We start from the raw sequence: 19,974 nt of genomic DNA, 5'->3' as shown, positions 1-19,974 counted from the left end.
CTTGTGCATCTTTTAATTTTTTGAAATTCAATAAAAAGTATATTGAGTTTTAGTTACAATTCACTTTGAATCATATCTTATTTCATATTTTTTTGTTAATCAAATTGATTATGTAAATTCTTGGTATGATTTGAGAGAATTAAATGCATCATTGGAAGATTCTGATAAATATGAGATCAGGGATAACTTTAAGAAGCCCCTCCTGAGAAAAATATGTAAAATTCTGGCGAATTCAACATTTTATATGCATGAAAAATTTCTAATTGATGGCGATTTTTTCATTCGAGGCAAGGGAGAAATTTATTTTCCATTGGTGAAATTTTCCTTCCCATATCAAAATTTAAAAATAATTGTGACGAATTAATTAATTTTTTTTGGTACACAAATAAATGTAGGCAATTTTTTTTGTTGGTCATAAATATTTTTATAATGTAAGAGGCGAATTAATTATTTCATATAACACAAAATATTAATATAATTAGATAATATGTTGGTTTCCAAAGAGAGATTTTTTTTTTTTTTTGGTGAATTTATAGTCACAAGTAGTCCATGGCCCACATGCCAAGTGTACATTATACAGTGTACTTGTAGTATGCTAATCCATTAAGATTCAATTAATAATGTGCCCTTTTTTATTGCCAATTTGGTGGTCATCACTTTTAATGTTGTCATTTTATGGTGAAAGGAATTAATTTGGACCATTGATGCAATATAGATTAATGGCTTTAGCTCTATTTTGGGCCCAATTTTAAACAGCATACCATAAAATCTAAATCTTCTCGAAATTAGGACACATGTCCCAAAGACCAAAACATAAAATAGTTGGCTAAACGGGGATAGTTAGAGACATATGTCAATAAAATGGTAGGCGATGCTAAACCAGAGGGAAAATATTATCTTATTTTAAGGGCAAAATAATATTGTCCAATAAGAAAACATTACGGAAATGTTGGCAAAAATTTTAAAATATTTGTGTTTTAAATGTAGATTACATTGGCGATTGGATCAGGATTTGGGACCAATTATGTGTAAACTAATAAGTGATTAGCCTTGGATTTTGACCCAAATTATTTAATATCTCGACGACATGGTTGAACCCATATTTAGGTTTTATTAGTCCCAAAGAGATGGAATAGCCAATTGGCAAAGATTTGCCACTAAAAAAATCACTGTACGAGATTTGAAGTTGAGTATTTATTTTCTTTCCACAAAGTCAAAGAATAGATCTCATACAATGTGTCATATTTTGTGAATAAATTGCCCAAATGGATAAAACATTGATCAAGAGTTGATGTTGAACAAGTCATTTAAGACTACATAGTGTCACAATTTATAAATAAAATCTTAAATATTTCATGTCCTATTTGCAGATCTATAAAGTTAACCTGCACTTGATTTGGAGAATTTTAGGGTATGGAGAATTAGCTATTGTGCATCCCTATTATTGTCCCTAAATTAGAAGATTTCAAGGAAAATGTCTCCTATAATGGAATTTATGTTAAATATTATTGACATGGAAAACAAAGATAAATTCTGAGGTATACCCACCTAAATCTTGCAGAATTCAAAGGGGAGACGGCTACAAAGTCTTGTTAGTTGGTCTTGTTGGCTTGCATGAGAAATGCCTATCATGGTCTTTAGTTAATTCTTAGGTGTTTTTTACATTCTCAAAAGGTGAATGAAATCTTGTCAAATCAGTAGCCAACAAGTTGTTATGTTATCAAGTTGATTGACATTACCAATTCATGTAAGTTGTAACCATCTGAAGGATGTGATGTTGAATAGAGAAGTGGGGGGAAAAGATAGAAGATGGGTTGTAAAAGTGATGTTAAGTATGTGAACCTAATTAGGCAACTAATGAATTGGTCTATGACCATAAAATGTTGATTTGATTATTTTACATGATTTCAAGAAGTTTTTAGATAATGTGCAAGCAATTTTTTTTGGTTGGTAAAGAAAGGAATGAAGTTGGAAAGTGAAAAGATAAGGAATTAGTGAGCTACACTGAGCTAGAAATTGTGGTCAGTAAATGAAGAGAAAGAGGAAGGTTAAGTAAAGAATAGTATTAACCAAGTAGAAGGGTCAACCGAGCAAGTCTAGTGTTCACCGAGTGCATTATTAACCAAGTACTAGAGGTGTCCGACAAAGGAAAAATATTGTTTGGTAAAAGAAGAACAATTTGTGAGAGATAGAGAAGGATGATATCAAGAAAATATCTAAACTATTCTAGAACATTTTGATAAGGACGAATTCAGTTAGCAAGATCAACGTATGAAATAATTAAGGAAATATTTGATGGTGAAGATTTGAGACATGTTTTGAGATCCAAGAAAAGTTCAAGTTCCAAGGTGAAAATATAGCTGGCAAGATTCAGAAAATGATTTACCTAGAGCTATATTCATTGTATATGAGTTGGTTGATGATCATGGGATGAGATTAATTCATGGAAACCCTAATGATTGAGATGAAGTGACAAAAAATTGTCTATATAAGGAAGAGACAAGAAGGCAAACATTGTTGGTCTATTTGTTAGTCAAGTTGGTGGTAAAGTTGTTGAAGGAGATCATATTGAGCATATTTAAAGTGCAAGTAAAAGTAGGGTGAAGAGTTAATATGATGACCAGTTAGTAAGAAAATACATGAGAAGAATGGAGATATGAACAAGCGAAGTGAGTTGCATATTTATCAGATCATTTCACTTTTACTCTTTAACCATTGTAATAGAAAATATCTTAACCGAGTAGACATAATAGTCTTTATTTGTAAATCCTTTTGTAAGGTGACATTTTGTTGAATATTTGTAAGTACATTAGAGAGACCACTCATTCAAAGGTGAAAAGTTCTAGATGATCTTTGGTGAAAATACCCTAATAGGTTCACACCTAACAAGTGAGGTTATACCCTTTAATAGTGTCAACTCTTAATCGAGCTCACATCAAAAGAGTGAATTATTTTTGGGTGACAATTTCTAAGTGGTTTCTACCCTAACCAAGTTTCCATAGTAAAATAATTGTGTTAATGTGTGAACAAATGTTTTACATGTTATTTTATGTTTACATATTAAACCTTTATTATTTTTGTAATTCTATTAATGAAGCTTATACTTGGTATAGAAATTGTAGTACATAAGATTGATTAAAGTTATTGTGTCTATCGAGTGGAACTATTGATACATTTAAGTTGGTATAAGTTAGTGAAGAGTTTTACAAGGGTATAAGGATAATTGATTCACCCCCCACCCTCTGCCACCCCCTCCATGTTATATAACAATTAGTATAAGAGAGAAGGTGCTTGGAGGAAGAAGTTTGAAAGACTTAAGCTAAAGATTTGAAGATGTGTAAGAGAGAGACTTACTAAAGCCGAATAAGGAAAACTTCCCATGATGGAAAACTAGGATGAGGTTGTATCTATCTAGAATTGGTGACTCTGCAGTATACTTCCTGGACAATCAGTACACACTGTCACCCCTTAGACCTATGAAAATAGTGCATATGAGAGAAAAGTAAGAACACAACTCCTTGAAGGGATTACTTCTTCCCTGACTAACGCTAAATTTGAATATCAAATATTGTGTTATTGATAAGATCATAATGTGTTGAGGTCAAAGGCTAGAAGTCTTAAAGGTAAGTTTGATGACATGAGAATGAAAGAAGGTGAGAATATTGTACAATAGAGTAATTGAATCAAGGATGTGGTTAATACTATCAGAGGAGCTAGTGGAGTCATAAGTGATGAAGTTGTGGTAATAAAATTTTGTAGAACTCTATTACCTATCTATCCTATTAGAGTTTCCTCTATTCGAGAGTTGAGATCTATACCTGGAAATGATATTACTCTTGATGTGTTGGATGGTGAGGTGACTGCTTTTGAGCTTAATAATTTTGATAATTGTTGTTTACTTAAGAATGAATTTTCTTTCAAGCCTTCTTTAAACATTTCAAGGAGAGAAAAGAGCTTGTATTACATACAAGATGATAGCGACAATGAATTAGAGGATAATGATTGAGAAGATATTGAAGCATTTTTGGTAAAGAGGCTACCAAAAAAGCAAAGGAAGGTATAAAGGTAAACTACCTTTGATTTGTTTCAAATGTAACAAGGTTGGTCATATTGCATCTAGATGTCCTGATAGGAACAAAAATGAATGAAATGACAAAAAGGAGAATAGACACCAAGGAAATAGAGACTAAAAGGACAAAGGAAAGAATTCTCGTTACCTAGCTGAGGAAGATGACACCAAGTATGAAATTGTTGATCAAGAAGAAGGTGAGGAAGTTGTTTGTGTTGCAATGAAAGATGACTTTGGAGGAGAAGAAAGGAATGAGGAAGAAAAATCTCTAACCTATCAAGTTAGTAAGAATGATGCATAATTGATTATTGATAGTGGATGTTCACATCACATGACCAATGATCTTAATTTTTTTGATAATTTAGAACATTATGATGGTGTATTTGTGAGACTTGGAAATGTCACTCTATGTTTTGTGAAAGGAAAAGGTTATATTATGTTGAATGATATGATTAAATGTGTTAATGCATTTTGAGTACAAGGACTAGTGTACAATTTGTTAAGTGTGCCTCAGCTAAATAATAGAGGTCATTGACTGGAGTTTCAAAACTGAAAGGTGAAGATATACAATGATACTAAAAATATGATCAGTATTGGTGAACATACAACATGTAATGTATTCTATTTAGATTCTATTGAGAATATATATTTGATTGCAAGGACTGAAGATATTTTGTTATGGAAATTTTTTTTATATCTTATAAATTTTGACAACATAATCAAGGTTAGTAGAAAGAAATGAGTGATGTTTATTGAGCTTAAGAAAACTTTATAAAGAGATGTGTAAGAAAGGTCAAATTGGGAAAATGACTAAATCAAGTTTGAAAAGAAAGTTTGACTCATAGAATGATGTAATGGAATTGGTTCATATAATGTATGTGGTCCTATGAAAGTTCAAAGCTACTATGGTGAGATATTTCACTTTATATGTTGGTGATTTCTCAAGAATGATGTCATTAATGTTTCTGAAAGAAAAGTTTGATGCATTTAAAATGTTCAAATGGTATAAGACAAGAGTTGAGAAAGAAACATGTAAGTAATTGAAATGTTTAAGATATGATAGAGGAGGTGAATTCATTTATGATGAATTTACTATCTTTTGCAATGAGAATGAAATCAAGAGATAACTATCTGCACCGAGGACACCACAATAGAATTCTATGGTTGAAAGAAGGAATGGATCTATTGATCATTGTGATAGAACACTGTTGATTGAGAATAAGGTTGCATAAATTAATACTATGTTCTATACACTTAATCAAGTACAATTGAAGACATGTACAAACAAAATACCTTATAAACTCTGATATGGGCACACACCAAATCTATTCTATTTGAAAATATTTGGAAGTAGGTGTTAAGTTATAAAAGATGCTAGGAATGGAAAATTTGATTCTAAAGGTGATGAAGAAAGAACTTGAGGATTATCACAAATTTGTCTATGTACAAGAAGGAGCACTAAGTACCTTACTTGAGAAATAACCAGAAATCACGAGCGATAGAGAAAACTACCCAAGCAACAACAACCAACATTTGATCAACTTATTGAGCCCCTATAGAGTGCAGAATATGATGAACAACAAAGAACCGATCATGTATTAGCAAAGTATGCCAAAAGGAACCATTCATCAAACCAAATAATTTGAGACAAGAATGTTGGAGTGATGACAAGAAGTAGTTAAGAGATAACACATGTCTGATTTTTGAGTTTGAGCTTAGAATAGTTAAAGATGCACAAGAGAATGAAGATTGGATTAATTTTATGAATGAAGAGATTGAGAAAATTGAGAAGAACAAAACATGGACATTGGTACCGAGATCTAAGGATAAAAATGTTATTGGCACAAAGTAGATTTTCATAAATAAGTTGAATGGAAATAAAGAACTAACAAGGAACAAAGAAAGGTTAGTCTAAAAGGGATAGGAACAAGAAGAAGGAAGTGATTATGGTGAGACATTTTCCCTTGTTTCTATACTAGAAGGTATAAGAATTTTACTTACATATGTTTCTTTGAAAGGATTCAAATTTTATCAAATGGATGTCAAATTTTCATTTCTAAATGGAATTCTAGAAGAGGAAGTCTACATTGAGCAACCGGAAGGATTTGTTGACCCAAATCAAGAGAACATGGTATGGAAGGTACACAAGGCTTTATATGGTTTGAAGAAAGAGCCCCAAACATGGTATGAAATGTTACATTCATATTTTTTGGGAATTAGTTTTTTTAGAATTAGTGAGAATAATAATTTGTATCTAAAATATGAATATGAAGATAAGATCTTGATTTTTGAAATATTTGTTGATGACATCATATTTGGAGGACATGAACTAATGTGTAGAAAATTTATTGATGAAATGAGAAAATATTTTGAGATTTCTATGTTTGGTGAGATCAAATTATTTATTGGATTGCAAGTTCAACAAGTGAAGGATAGTATATGCATAACTCAATCCAAGTATATCAAGGAGATTTTGAAGACATTTGACATGGAAGAATCAAGACCAGTTGGTACACCAATGATAGCCAAGTGTAAACTATCAAAGGAAGATGATACTACCAAGGTAAACAAGACACTATATAAATCTATGATTGGAAAGCTGCAATATGTTGTTTATAGCAAAGAAAATATTGCTCATGTTGTAGGTATTGTGACAAGATTTTCTTCTAATCTTAAGGAAACACATGTGACTATTAAGAAGAGAATATTTAGATATCTAACAGGGACAAAGAATTATGGTTTATCATATAAGAAATATTTGAGGGTACCCCTACAAGATGTAATGCAGATACCTGCAAATAACCACACAACGAAAACACAAAAACAAAGAAAGATCTAACATCAAATCACAATACTTTATTGATCAATATAACTGTTTACATGCAATATGCCCGACTGTAAGGCCTTTTGGGTTAGGGCTAAATACAACAATAATTACAAAACCATTTTGCAAGATCCCACAAGATACAACTCATAATCCTAATCCTAGCTAGTCCAGATCCACATTTTGGTAGAAACCTCCAAGGAAATCTCAACTTGTGCTTGCAAGCCCACCAAGCAATCTCTTGGTTTACCAAGCCTCAACTACAAGCCCTTCAAATTTTTCTCCTACACTTCATCCTCTATCCAAGATGGATGATCTACCTTCTCCTTTTAGACTCCACAAAACACCCCTAGTTATACTCAACTAAGCCATAGGTCAGCTTAGGCCATTACAATTTAAAATAAACCCTTACATTAAATGTTTGCATAAGACACAAGTCATCTACAACACAAATTAAATACCAATACATAAATTAAATGCCAAAATTTGGCTCAATGATAACTCGAGCACCATAGGAACCAAGATCAAACTGAGTGTTAGAGAAAACCATGTTGAGTGCTAGAATTCCACCAGGCATAACCAAGTTCCTTCACTAACTAAGCACAAGCATGTGTTGAGTCCTTTAGAATAAATCGAGCCCCATCATCGATCGAGTTGTTAAGGAAACACTACTACTAAGCTCCTAGCGAAAACTAAGCTCCCGATATCTATCAAGTGCTCCAAGCATCATCGAACATCTTCATTAACCAAGTCACTTGATTAACAAAACAACCAAACCAACTTAGCATCGACTGAGTCCCCTTCATTCTTTGACCAAGTCCTCCAACTCCAAGGTCAAACCACACCAACATGCAAGATTACTAGCCAACCCAAGATGCTCCTACATCACACACCCCAAGTTTGAAAAGATGTTCTCAGTAGCTAGAAGAACATCTTTTGGGATTTAGCCCATAAATCCCAAATTGGTTCTTCACATACACATCTTCCATGTCCTCAACTTGTACACTCTTTCCCTTGATCTTCTTTTTCTTCTTCACATCCATCCTTAGTGTGCTACAGGTTTAGTTTCCATGCTGATATCCAACCTTCTTAGAATCCTTCAACTTAACTCGGCTACCAATACTCAGGTTCCTCCTACCAAGCTTTTCATTCTGCAAAGGAATTAGGGAATGCTTCCTACCACCTTTCACAATTGAAAACACTTTTTTGACACAATCATGCACAACCTTGCAATCATACTGCCAAGGTTTACCAAGAAACACATGACAATTGTTCATGTCCACAATATCACACAACACTTTATCCTTATACTACCCAATGTCACACAACCCTCCAATTGCTCCTTTACTTCCAAAGCATGCTCAACTTGCAACCAGCCAATCCTATAAGGATAAAGATGTCTCATTCTCTTGAAACCAAATTTTTGAACCATCTCCTCAACAACAAGGTTATCAATACCACCACCAGACTTGCAAAAAGTCCTAAATAGACTAGTCCTCTAACAAGATTCCATTGTCCTCTAATTAATCAACAAAATTGTTGAGCTAGCAAACTCTCTGCTTGCTCAAGTTGACTATCTTGGACTTCAACCTCATTCACAACAACAGTTCTTCTATCTCTAGCTTTAGGACATAAAATTTATGTCCTAATTCTCCACATTTGTAGCAAGTACCCTTAAACTCGCCTCTACATGTCCTCCTCTTTTGATCAACAGGTTTTGGTTCATCTTCTTCACTCAGTTTAGCTTTTGCCGAGTTATCCTACTTCTCCTTCCCTCTAGAATTACCTTGACCTTTCCTCTTCAACTTATCTTCTTCCTTCAAGGAGTATTGATAAGCATCCTTAACCAAATCAATCTTCAACATACCAACCTTAACTTGGATATTTCTCAAAGCATTAATGTACCTAGCTTCTTGTCCTTTGACAACGCTTTATGCCCACACTGAATAGTCAACTTGTAGAACTCCTTTGTAATCTTTAATAGTCATATCTTTCTATTTCAAATTATGCAACCTTTTAAACAACTCAAGTTCATAATTAGAAGTAATGAACTTAGCCTTCAACTTAGTTACCATCAACCTCCATCTAGTAATCTTCATTTCACCTTCCTCCTCTTTGTCTATTTGCAGTTCTTTCCACCAAAGAGTAGCATGTCCTTTCAACTTAGTTTGTGCCAACCTTACTCTAGGTGGATCTTCAATATCCTCAAGCTCAAAATAGTCTTCCAATTCACCAATCCAATCAATTAGGTCTTTAGGAGTCAAAGTACTTGAGAAATTAGAAACCCCCATTTATGCTTCAACTTCAACTGAGATCCAGGTCTAGCAAACTAACCAACTCTATTTCCCATAGGTCTCTCGACATGATCAGTTTTGTCTTCACCACTCAATCCAACAACTTAAAAGTCTTCAACAACTTCCTCATAACCATATTCATTACTCACATGCCCAAGTACATCACCTAAAATAGTCATAATTTCAACAATCCTATCACTCTTCATCAATGTTATCTCAGATCTAAATTCAACTTTAATATTCTCTGAGATCCTTTCTTCCACAACATTGCTAAGATCATCAATTTCCCTAGGGTCCAATATTCTTGGAGGAATCTTTCAAGATCCTTTATGAACCCAAGGCAACAAATCCACAATTCTAGAAGATCAATCAACTTTATAAGATCAAACTTCACTTCCAGCCTTCACCCATTTCCTAGAGCAAACTGCCTCAACTTCGGTGCTTAGTCTACACACTCAAGAACAATTGTGCTATGATACTATCTTATGCAACAAGAATCTAAGGGTGCCCCTAATAGAGGCAATCTAGATTCCTACAAATAACCACATGATAGAAACACAAAAACAAAGAAAGATCTGGTACCAAATCACAATACTTTATTAATAAATATAACTCTTTACATGCAATATGCCTGGCTGTAAGGCCTTCTAGGTTAGAGCCAAATACAAAAGAAAATACAAAATAGTTCTATAAGATCTCACAAGATCCAATTCACAATCCTAATCCTAGCTAGTTTAGATCCACACTCTGGTAGAAACCTCCAAGGAAATCTCAACCTGTGCTCGCAAGTGCACCAAGAAATCTCTTGGTTTACCAAGCCTCAACTACTAGCCCTTCAAATTTTTCTCCTACACTCCATCCTCTCTCCAAGATGGATGATCTACCTTCTCCTTTAAGACTCCACAAAATACCCCTACTTATACCCAACTAAGCCATAAGTCGGCCTAGCCCATTAAAAATTAAAATAAACCCTTACATTAAATATTTGCATAAGCCAAAAATCAGTTTCAACACAAATTAAATACCCATACATAAATTAAATGCCAAAAGTTGGCTCACTAACAACTCAGGCACCACAGGATCCAAGACCAAACTAAGTGTCAAAGAAAACCATGTCAAGTGATAGAATTCCACTAGACATAACTGATTTCCTTCACTAACTAAGCACAAGCATGTGCTAGGTCCTTCAGAAGAAACCAAGCCCCATCATCAATTGAGTTGCTTGGGAAACACTCTTGCTAAGCTCCTAGAGAAAACTGAGCTCCTAGTATCTATTGTGTGCCCCAAGCATCACCAAACATCTTCATTAATCGAGTCACTTGGTTAACACAACAACCTAAGCAACTTAGCATCGACTGAGTCCCCTTCATTCTTTGCTTAAGTCCTTCAACTCCAAGGTCAAACCACACCAACATGCAGGATTGCTAGCCAACCTAGGATGCTCCTGCATCAATCATATAAGAAAGATGGAGATTTTGGGTTGAGAGTCTATAAGACTATGGTGGAGATTTATTTAATTTAGGAGAAAGACTAGTGACATAGATAAGCAAGAAACAAAGTTGTATATCACAATCCACTATTGAGGCAGAATATGTAGTTGTAATCAATTGTTCCAATATTGTGTGGATCAAAGAATTACTGGAAGGTATAAAAGAGGAAGTGACTAATCCTGCAAAAATCTATTGTGACAACACAAGTTCTATAAACATTATAAAGAATTTGGTTTTGCATCCAAAGACAAAGCATATACCTATCAAGCATCACTATTTGAAAGAGCAAGTTCAACAGAAACAAGTTAGGCTGGAGAATGTGGAATCAAAGAAACAAATTAAAAATATATTTTCTAAGCCATTACCTAAGGATACCTTTGAATATCTAAGAGGTAAATTAGGGGTCATTCCCCTATCTAATGTTTACTAGAAGAAGATGCAAGATTGCATTAATTCATATTTTATTATGTTAGAAATAGGGAATACCGAGAGGGGGAGGGGGTGAATCAATGTTCCACAAATGTTTTCCCAACTATGGATATACTTAATAATCTTTAAACTTGCATAGATGATTAAACTAAAAAGTAAACATAAGAATAACAAAATACAACTCATAACACCATTATTTTTTAGCTAGGGAAACCTTGGCCAAGGGAAAACCACTGTGGGGATGGTACCCACAAAATGATCCACTAATCAAAAGTATCTTGTGAAATATATTGACCCTGTTAGGGGTCTATTATATCCATATAGTGTATGTTTCCTTATTAGAGGACTAGGCCTTGTTAGAAGCCTTTACCCTATTAAGAGTTATTATTACAATACAAAATCTTGCAAGATGATCCCACTACTCAAACATGCATATACAACCGTACAATGCTATCAATAGAGATGGATAGACAAACCTTTTATAGTGTTGATATCTTCAATATTTGATCTTTCTTTGTAGTTCCTTCTTTAAAATTGTACATACAAATACTCTACTCTACTCTACTTTAGCATCAGATTCACATTTATACTAATAAGATAAAGTGTTCATGTAAACATTATATCATTACAATACAATGGCACACTTCACTATACGCAATATTCCACCTTTATACCAAATTTCTTAGTCATGTCAGTCTTACTAATTGATAATTTGCTAAATATTCAAATAATGTTTTTTGACATGTGGGTTAACATCTAGGATTTTGTCCCAACGTTGTTTAGTAATTATTTTGGTAAACCAAAACAATTCCTTGACCAAAATGCCATTATTCTCCCTTTAACTTTGTTATGTCCTAGCGATCTGTACTTAGTAAATATGTAATACCTCACACTATACTTCACATAATATTTAGCAAAATTACCCACATGATGTATACACTATGTTTTCCTTCTTGCAAGTATGCATAACCTCAAGTATCTTCTATGAAGTGCACTGAATCAAAATGCCTGACTATTAATTGTTTCCCTTTACCATACTTAGACAATGTTCTAGGCTTTTATATTCCAAACATATTCTTATCTTTTTTCATCTCAAAATAGGCTATATATTTCTATAAATGAAAATCCTAATACATTACCTTATCCAAGTTGCCATAACTTCCCCCTTTTGTATTAATGGTAACATATGGGGAAAATTGGCTAAATGTCAAATTTTCCAATATTGTAAAATTTGTGAAGTATTTCACATGGCCATTTAAATCTCAAAATTTATGGATCATATCTATTTATCATACCATCTTTCACATATATATAATGTACTCCACCTTATACTATGTTATAACTTATATCTCCCTTTACAATATACATAATATTTACAATTTTTCACACTATCACTCTCCTCCTTTAACATCAATGACAAAGGTGAGTCCAAAAATTATGTACAAGTCAAAATTTTAGTTCTACCCTAGAGTCATCATGTTGTATGGGTGCTTAGAAGTGCCATGTAGTCATCAAAATGCTTCATTAAGCTGCCAAACTCTTTATCCTTAGATTCCTTCATAGCTTCTACAATGTTGGTTAATGCACACAACTCATAGGTTGCAACCTCTTCTGCATTGAGATATGAATAGACAAATTTTGAATTCGATTCCTTTTCCTCTAAGCATGTGTCTGACTGCCTTTGAAAAATGTCAATCTTTAAAGTTAGGTGTTCTCTTAGTAATGATAATATTTTCAAGATTATCTCCTTGTTTAGCTCATGTAACCTTAACTTATCATAGATTTGACTAATTCATTGTTTGATCTCTATAGTTTTGGCATTTGGATTTTTTTTAATTCATCTACCATTTTAGCCAATTTATCTTATTTATTCTTGATTATTGTGGAGATGTCTTCAGTAAATTTATGTTCTAAGGCACATTTCCTATACAAGTCTTTACCCTGTAAGGTACAACTCCTCAATTCCTTGATGCAAATGTCTAGTGTAGTTAGATCATTTCTAATATTTCCACATAATATGTTGAACAAACTTGCATCATGTTCTCCTTAAGCCTTCAAAATGACAACATCCTCAAGTGTAGAGAAGTGGTTATCAAAAGATTCCACTACTCTTTCTTCTCTCTTCTCTAAATCTTGCTAAGTGACCTTTAATTGGTATAGTAATTTAAAGTCTATCTCTCACTTTCTCTAGGGTACCTTGTACGCTCTTGATCATCTTGTGGTTTTCTCTGCAATTTTTCTCATTGAAAATGTTACAACTTGACATAGTTTTCCTATGTCCATATCATATGTCATGGATGTATTGCTAGCCATGCTAGTCAACAAAATCTCAAATGGTGATTGAGATGAACTTTGATTTTTTTTTGTACTATCCTTTACGAGGGTTACTAGTTTCATTTGAGAGTATTGCCTATACCTATCTTCCCTTTGTTCATATTCTTTCTCTAACTAATTTGTAGATTGATCTTGATTGTCTTTCATTCTCTCCACCTTATCTTATGTCTCCTTATTCTCTTCCTAGACTTCAATTTGTGCATTTGTTCTCATTGATGTAGTCATCTTCTATACAATATTTTTTCCATTGGCTTTGTCGACTAACTATTGCATTCTCAATACTAGGTATTACAGGTTGTGAACTATCATATGAAAAAGTCAAAAGAATAGGTTGTGATGTTTACTCACTGAAAAAAACATTCTTATCTAGGATCTAGTGTGCTTTCTGCTTAGGCTCATCATAGGTCTCTACATTCTTTGTCACCAAATTGCTAACATAAAAATTGTACTAGTCCTTGAATGGATCTTCTATATTATCTATTGTTTTCCTCACTCCTCTAATGGTCATGATGTCAAACTGATTTGTAGGGTTATCTATTAATGCATCATCTTATGTTTCTTCTTTTGTTTTTGTTGTTGTAACTAATGTGTCTAGTATGCTAGGTTCACTTAGTACTTGGTAGACACATTTATCTATTTCTTCCCTTACTTCTTCATACAATCCACCCATTAATCTAGTTTCCCTCATTTTGTCTCTCAAGAGTGGGTTCAAATTTTTCTTAATCCTTTCTAACTCTCATCATTCTCTATAATACACCATTTATGGATAGACAACTCTCTTAACTTATTTTCTTCCTCTATTATCCCTAGACTTGATTTGTATACATTTCATTAGGAAAAGTTCCATGCAAATTGATAAGAGGTGTCCTAAATTTGATTATGTACTGGATGATAGATACTTCCAAACTCCTCTTTTGATTAGCATCATAATTATCATAAAATTGTTTTAACTTTGCTAAGTTACCTTCATTCATGATCATCTCATTCATCTTGCCAATCTTAGGCTTATAATTCTTCTTTTTCTTTCCACTGCTACTTGGATCTAGCTAATCTTTTTTAGGTTGTTATATTGGTAAAGAAATCTGTCCTCTCATCCTTTTTCTTGACTAATGCAACTTTAGGTTGATCCTAATTCTTTCTACCCAAGTATACTATCTCTATCTTTGGCTTCTTCTTAGGTCTTTTCCTAGCTCCTATTTCCTTTACTCTCTTATTTCTCTTAGGAGCTTTCTCCTCCTTCCTTAATATGTGTCACTCCTTGTGTAATTTATGGAGAGGTCCATGTTGACCTTCTTGTATCTTTTGTAGGAGTAGACTAAACTTTTGTTATGCTAACTTCTTCCTCTGCTAAAGTCTCGATTGTTGTTGCTGAAGGTGTACCAAGTATTCGTGATGGTGCAACTGATAGTGGAATTTGTGATGCATTGGATGTTGCAAGGGTACTTGGTGTCTCTTCCATTGCCAAAGTTTTGGCCAAAAAAAATTAATTTATCCACTAGTCTTCATCTCTAAGGCTATATGTACTATCTTAGCAAACTCTTTCTTTGTCATCTTGGTATCCTTCAAGATGCTCTTTATCACATTGTCAAATTTCTTCCTTCCCATCTTTCTAGTAAGTTGTCATTGATCTTCACTTAACGTTTCCTCATATGTTCCCCATCTCTCACTTTTTTCATACAAATCTAATTCAAGTATTTCTTTTGCATAAGTTTCAATCATTTCTCAATTTGATAAGGGGGTTTTTGTGGTAATTATTGATTTCATCTTATTCTATGATGTGTATTTTGTCTTTTCAGCCCATACCTTAGTTCTTGTAGCTGTTTCTTCTCTAACAAATGTTTTTTTACTAAAACTTTCAACTCACTTTCATTTCACTCTTTCATTCCTTCTTGTATTGTTGTTCACATTTCTTCTAGGATTAGGTGTTATCATGTTATGTGTTCTCATGTTGTTCATTATACAAAATCTTGTTGTATGTCCCAAATTCTTGTAAATCTAGCATGCTATAACTTTGTTTCCATATCTAGGTCCAAATTGATTAGTTTATAGTCTATAATCTCTAGCAATATGTCCAAAATTATTGCATTTATAACACATTACTCCATTTCTAATAACATGTGTTGCTCCTAATGGTTTACTAGTTGCAAGGTTAGTACTTTCATATATTCTATTATCATTATTAAATCCATATTTCCTACATTCATTAGATCTATGACCATAAATACAAAAATTATAACAATAACTAGAAAAGGGTTTAGAATACTTACCTATGCAATACTTCTTCATGTGTCCAAATTGATTACATGCAAAACATCTTCCATCAAATTGTCTCTTTACATCTCTAGGTTGTTCATGTTGACTAGGTACTTCTTTATTCATATATTCTTTGTTTAGATCTTCTTGTTGATTAGGTTGTTTTTTCACTATATCTTGTTCCTCAATAACTTTTGATCCTTTAGACGATTCTCCTTCAACATATCCAATTCCTTTTTTGTCTCCAGCAGGTCTCTATGCCATAATCTTCTCATCAAGCTTCTTAGTTCTTGAATATAACTTCTTAAGATGTTTCTTTTTTTGTGTGTAAGTTATCCTTTAACAACAATGTTGTACTTCTCAAGTTTTGTATACTATAAATTTGTAGTTTCAAATTTAGATGTCACCTTAGTAAGTTTAGATTTTAGATCTGCATTCTTATATTGAAATTTGACTGAGTTTTATTTTCATCTTCCATCATACTCATCTTCAAATTTGTAGTTCCAAGCTCATGTTTGAAAATTTCATTCTCCTTCTTAAGCCTTGAAGTTGCTTCACAATCCTTGATCTGATCATTTGATTCTTTCTTTTTCATTCTAGAGGTTTCAATCTTCTCTTTCAATTTAGATATGAAATCTTGTGCATCTTTAAGTTTGATCTTTAGTTTGTTCCTCTCTTCACTAACTATATCAAGTTCCTCAAGATTGTTCTGCAACTATTCCATATCCATAGTGATCTTGCTCAAGCTACTAGGCCTTCCCCAAGTAAATGACCTCTAATACTAATTGTTAGAAATATGGAATACTAATTGTTACAACTAAGGTATACAAAAGAGGGGGTGGGGGCGTGAATATGTGTTCTACAAAATTTTGCCCAACTATGGATATAATTGACAATCTTTTAAACTTTCATAGATGATTAAATTGAAAAGTAAATGTAAGCATAACATAATGCAACTCATAACACCATTATTTTTTAACCAAGGAAGCCCTGGCCAAGGGAAAACCCCTATGGGGATGGCACACACACAAAATGATCCACTAATAAAAAGTATTTTGTGAAAGATATTGACCTTGTTAGGAGTCTATTATATCTGTATAATGTATATGTCCTTGTTAGAGGACCAGACCTTGTTAGAAGCCTCATCCATGTTAGGAGTTGTAATTACAATATAAAAGAGTTTAATATGAGCCCATTGCTCAAACATGCATACAGTGCAATGCTATCAATAGAGATAGTTACAAAAACCTTTTATAGTGTTGATATCTTTATTATTTAATCTATCTTTAGTTCCTTCTTCAAAACTATACACATAACTACTATCTTCTCTAGCATCATATTTTCATCTACACCAATCACATAAAGTTCACATGTAAATGTTATATCAATACAATGCAATGCCACACTTCGCTATACAAAATATTTTGCCTTTATACCAGATTTCTTAGTCCTATTGATCTTGTTGCTTGATACTTTGCTAAGTCTTCAAATAATCCTTTTCCACATGTGGGTTAACATCTAGGATGTTGTGCCAACATTTTTAAGTCATTGTTTTGGTAAACCAAAATAATTCCTTGACAAAAATGCCATTATTTTGCCTTTAACTTTGTTTAGTCCTAGCAAACCATACTTGGTAAATTTGTAATAACTCACACTATACTTGGCATAATCTTTAGTGCAATTACCCATGTGATGTATACACTTTTCTTTACCTTTCCTGCAATTGTGCATAACCTCAAGTGTCTTCTATGAAGTGTGCTCAATCAAAATGCTTGACTATTAACTATTTCCCTTTACCATACTTAGAAAATTTTCTAGATTTTTATATTTCAAAAATATTCTTTGCTTTTTCCATATCAAAATTGGCTATATGTTACCATAAATGACAACCATAATACATTATCCTAACCAAATTTCCAACATATCATAGTATGTGTTTGTGATTTGATGTAGGAGTTCACTCTTTAGATAGTCCTAAAGTTGTGATAATGATGTAATGAAGCAGAAGTGATTGGAACATGCAAGGTATAAGGTATAACTATATAGAAAATGAGTTTTTAATCAAAAAATTGTTGATACCTTTGCCATTTTTATCAAAGGGGGAGAGATTGAGTATGGGGGAGATGTTTGGAGATAAGTAGAATGATTATTGTCAAAAGGGAGATATTGTGTTGAAGAACTGAATGGGAGAGAATGTAGTTAAAGGAAGTGTATGAGTTGTAGAATAACAAAGCAAAATGAGAACTTGAGGATGACAGGAGATAAAGATTGAAGAAAGAAGGAGGCATAATCAAAAGGGGAGACTTAATGATAAGTGAGATGTATTATTGAGAAGATGATGAAGTTTGGCATTGAATGATATATTTCATAATGTGTTTCCATCAATGCCAAAGGGAGAGATTGTTGGACACAACTAATGCTTGATAAAAGAAAGGGGAGATTTTTTAATATAGTGATGTTGATGAGGTATAATGTCAGAATTAAACTATGAGATGTATGTAGAAGAGTTAGATTAGTTTTTATGTTTTCATTGATGTCAAGTTGGTTGACAATATACTAAATCATGTAAGTCGCAATCATCTGAAGGATGCGATGTTGAATAGAGACGTAGAAGGCAAAGATATAAGATAAGTTGTAAAAGTGATGTTAAGTATGTGAATCTAATCGAGAAATTGATGAGTTATTATATGACTAGTTAATGTTGATTTTATTATTTTACATGTTTTCATGAAGTGTGAAGATGATGTACAAGCAAGCATTTTTTGTTGGTAAAGAAAGGAATGAAGTTGGAAAGTGAAAAGATAAGGAATTAGTGAGTTACATTGTGCTAGAAATTATGTTCAGTATATGAAGAGAAAGAGGAAGGTTAAGTAAAGAATGGTATTAACTGAGAAGAAGGGTTGACTGAGAGAGTTTAGTGTTTACCAAGCATAGTCTTAATTGAGTAATGGAGTGTTCGATGAAGGAAGAATACAGTTCGATAAAAGAAGAACAATTTGTTAAAGATCATGTGAATGATGACATCAAGCAAAGATTTGGACTATTATAGAAGATTCTAAGACAATGATGAAGTCAGTAACAAGATCAACATATAAAATAATTAAGGCAAGATCTGATGGTGAATATTTGAGACGTGTTTTGAGATCCAAGAAAAGTTAAATTCCAAGGTGGAAATATAGCTTGCAAGATTAAAAAATGGTTTACCTAGTGCCAAATTCATTGTATTTGACTTGGTTAATGTTCATGTGGATGAGATTAATTCATGGAAACTCTATTGATTGAGATGAAGCAACAAAAAAATTGTCTATATAAGGAAGAGACAAGAAGGGAAATGGTGTTGGTCTATTTGCTAGTCAAGTTGGTGGTAAAGTTGCTGAAGGAGATTATATCGAGCAGATATGAAATTCAAGTTGAATTAGAGTGAAGAGTTGATGTGATGGCTCGTCAATAAGAAAAGATATGACCATAATGGAGATCTAAACAAGCAAAATGAGTTGCATATTTATCAGAGCATTTCACTATTACTCTCTAACCATTATAGAAGAAAAGCTCTTAACCAAGTGGACTAACAATCTTTACTTGTAAATTATTTTGTAAGGTGACATTCAATTGAATGTTTGTAAGTAATTCCTTTAGAGAAGCCACTCATTGAAGGGTGACAGGGTCTAGATGATCTTTGGTAAAAATCCCCTAATAGGGTCACACCTAACAAGTGTGCTTGTAACCTTTAACAGTGTTGGCTCTTGAGCAAGCTCACTTTAGAAGAGTCAACTAATTTTTGGCTAAAAATTTCCAAGTGGTTTTTACCTTAACAAGGTTTCTAGGTTAAAATACTTGTGTTAACATGTGCAAGAATGTTTTATTTATATGTTAAAATTGTCATTATTTTTGTAATTTGGTTAATGAAGTTGATACTTAGTAAATGAAGTTTACAATATATGGTTGTTTATAATTATCGTGTTTATCGAGTGGAATTAATGATAAGTTTAAGTTGGTATAATTTGGTGAATTATTTAAAAGGGCCTACGGATAATTGATTCACCCCTCTCCCCCCCACCCCAATTATCTAGCATTTCCTTCTCGTGTAAATATTCTTGGTGAGCTTAGGGTAGGGTCTTTGGAGGATGTGAGAGCCTAGGGACTTATTATTAATGATCTGGATAGTGAGGCTTCCCTTAGTGATAGTTTGGTTCCCTTCTATTTTTTTGTCTCCTCTACTTCCTAGGTTCTTATTTTTAATTGATAAATAGAATCTTCACCCGAGGGAAAGGGTTTTTCCCC

At 33.0% G+C, this 19,974-nt stretch overlaps 1 pseudogene across 1 annotated transcript in view; it reads right to left on the bottom strand.

Moving 5' to 3' along the window:
- LOC149552281 (pentatricopeptide repeat-containing protein At3g09040, mitochondrial-like) overlaps positions 1–19,974 on the bottom strand; it is a 58,536-nt pseudogene that overhangs the window by 19,239 nt on the left and 19,323 nt on the right. The gene's annotated exons all lie outside the window — the stretch shown is intronic.

Source organism: Cupressus sempervirens, chromosome 6, assembly GCF_028749045.1.
Source record: "Cupressus sempervirens isolate cs-2001-9-10 chromosome 6, ASM2874904v1, whole genome shotgun sequence".
Taxonomy (NCBI): Eukaryota; Viridiplantae; Streptophyta; class Pinopsida; order Cupressales; family Cupressaceae; genus Cupressus; species Cupressus sempervirens.
The sequence above is the reverse complement of the archived record's forward strand: the minus strand, read 5'-3'. Positions and strand labels throughout refer to the sequence as shown.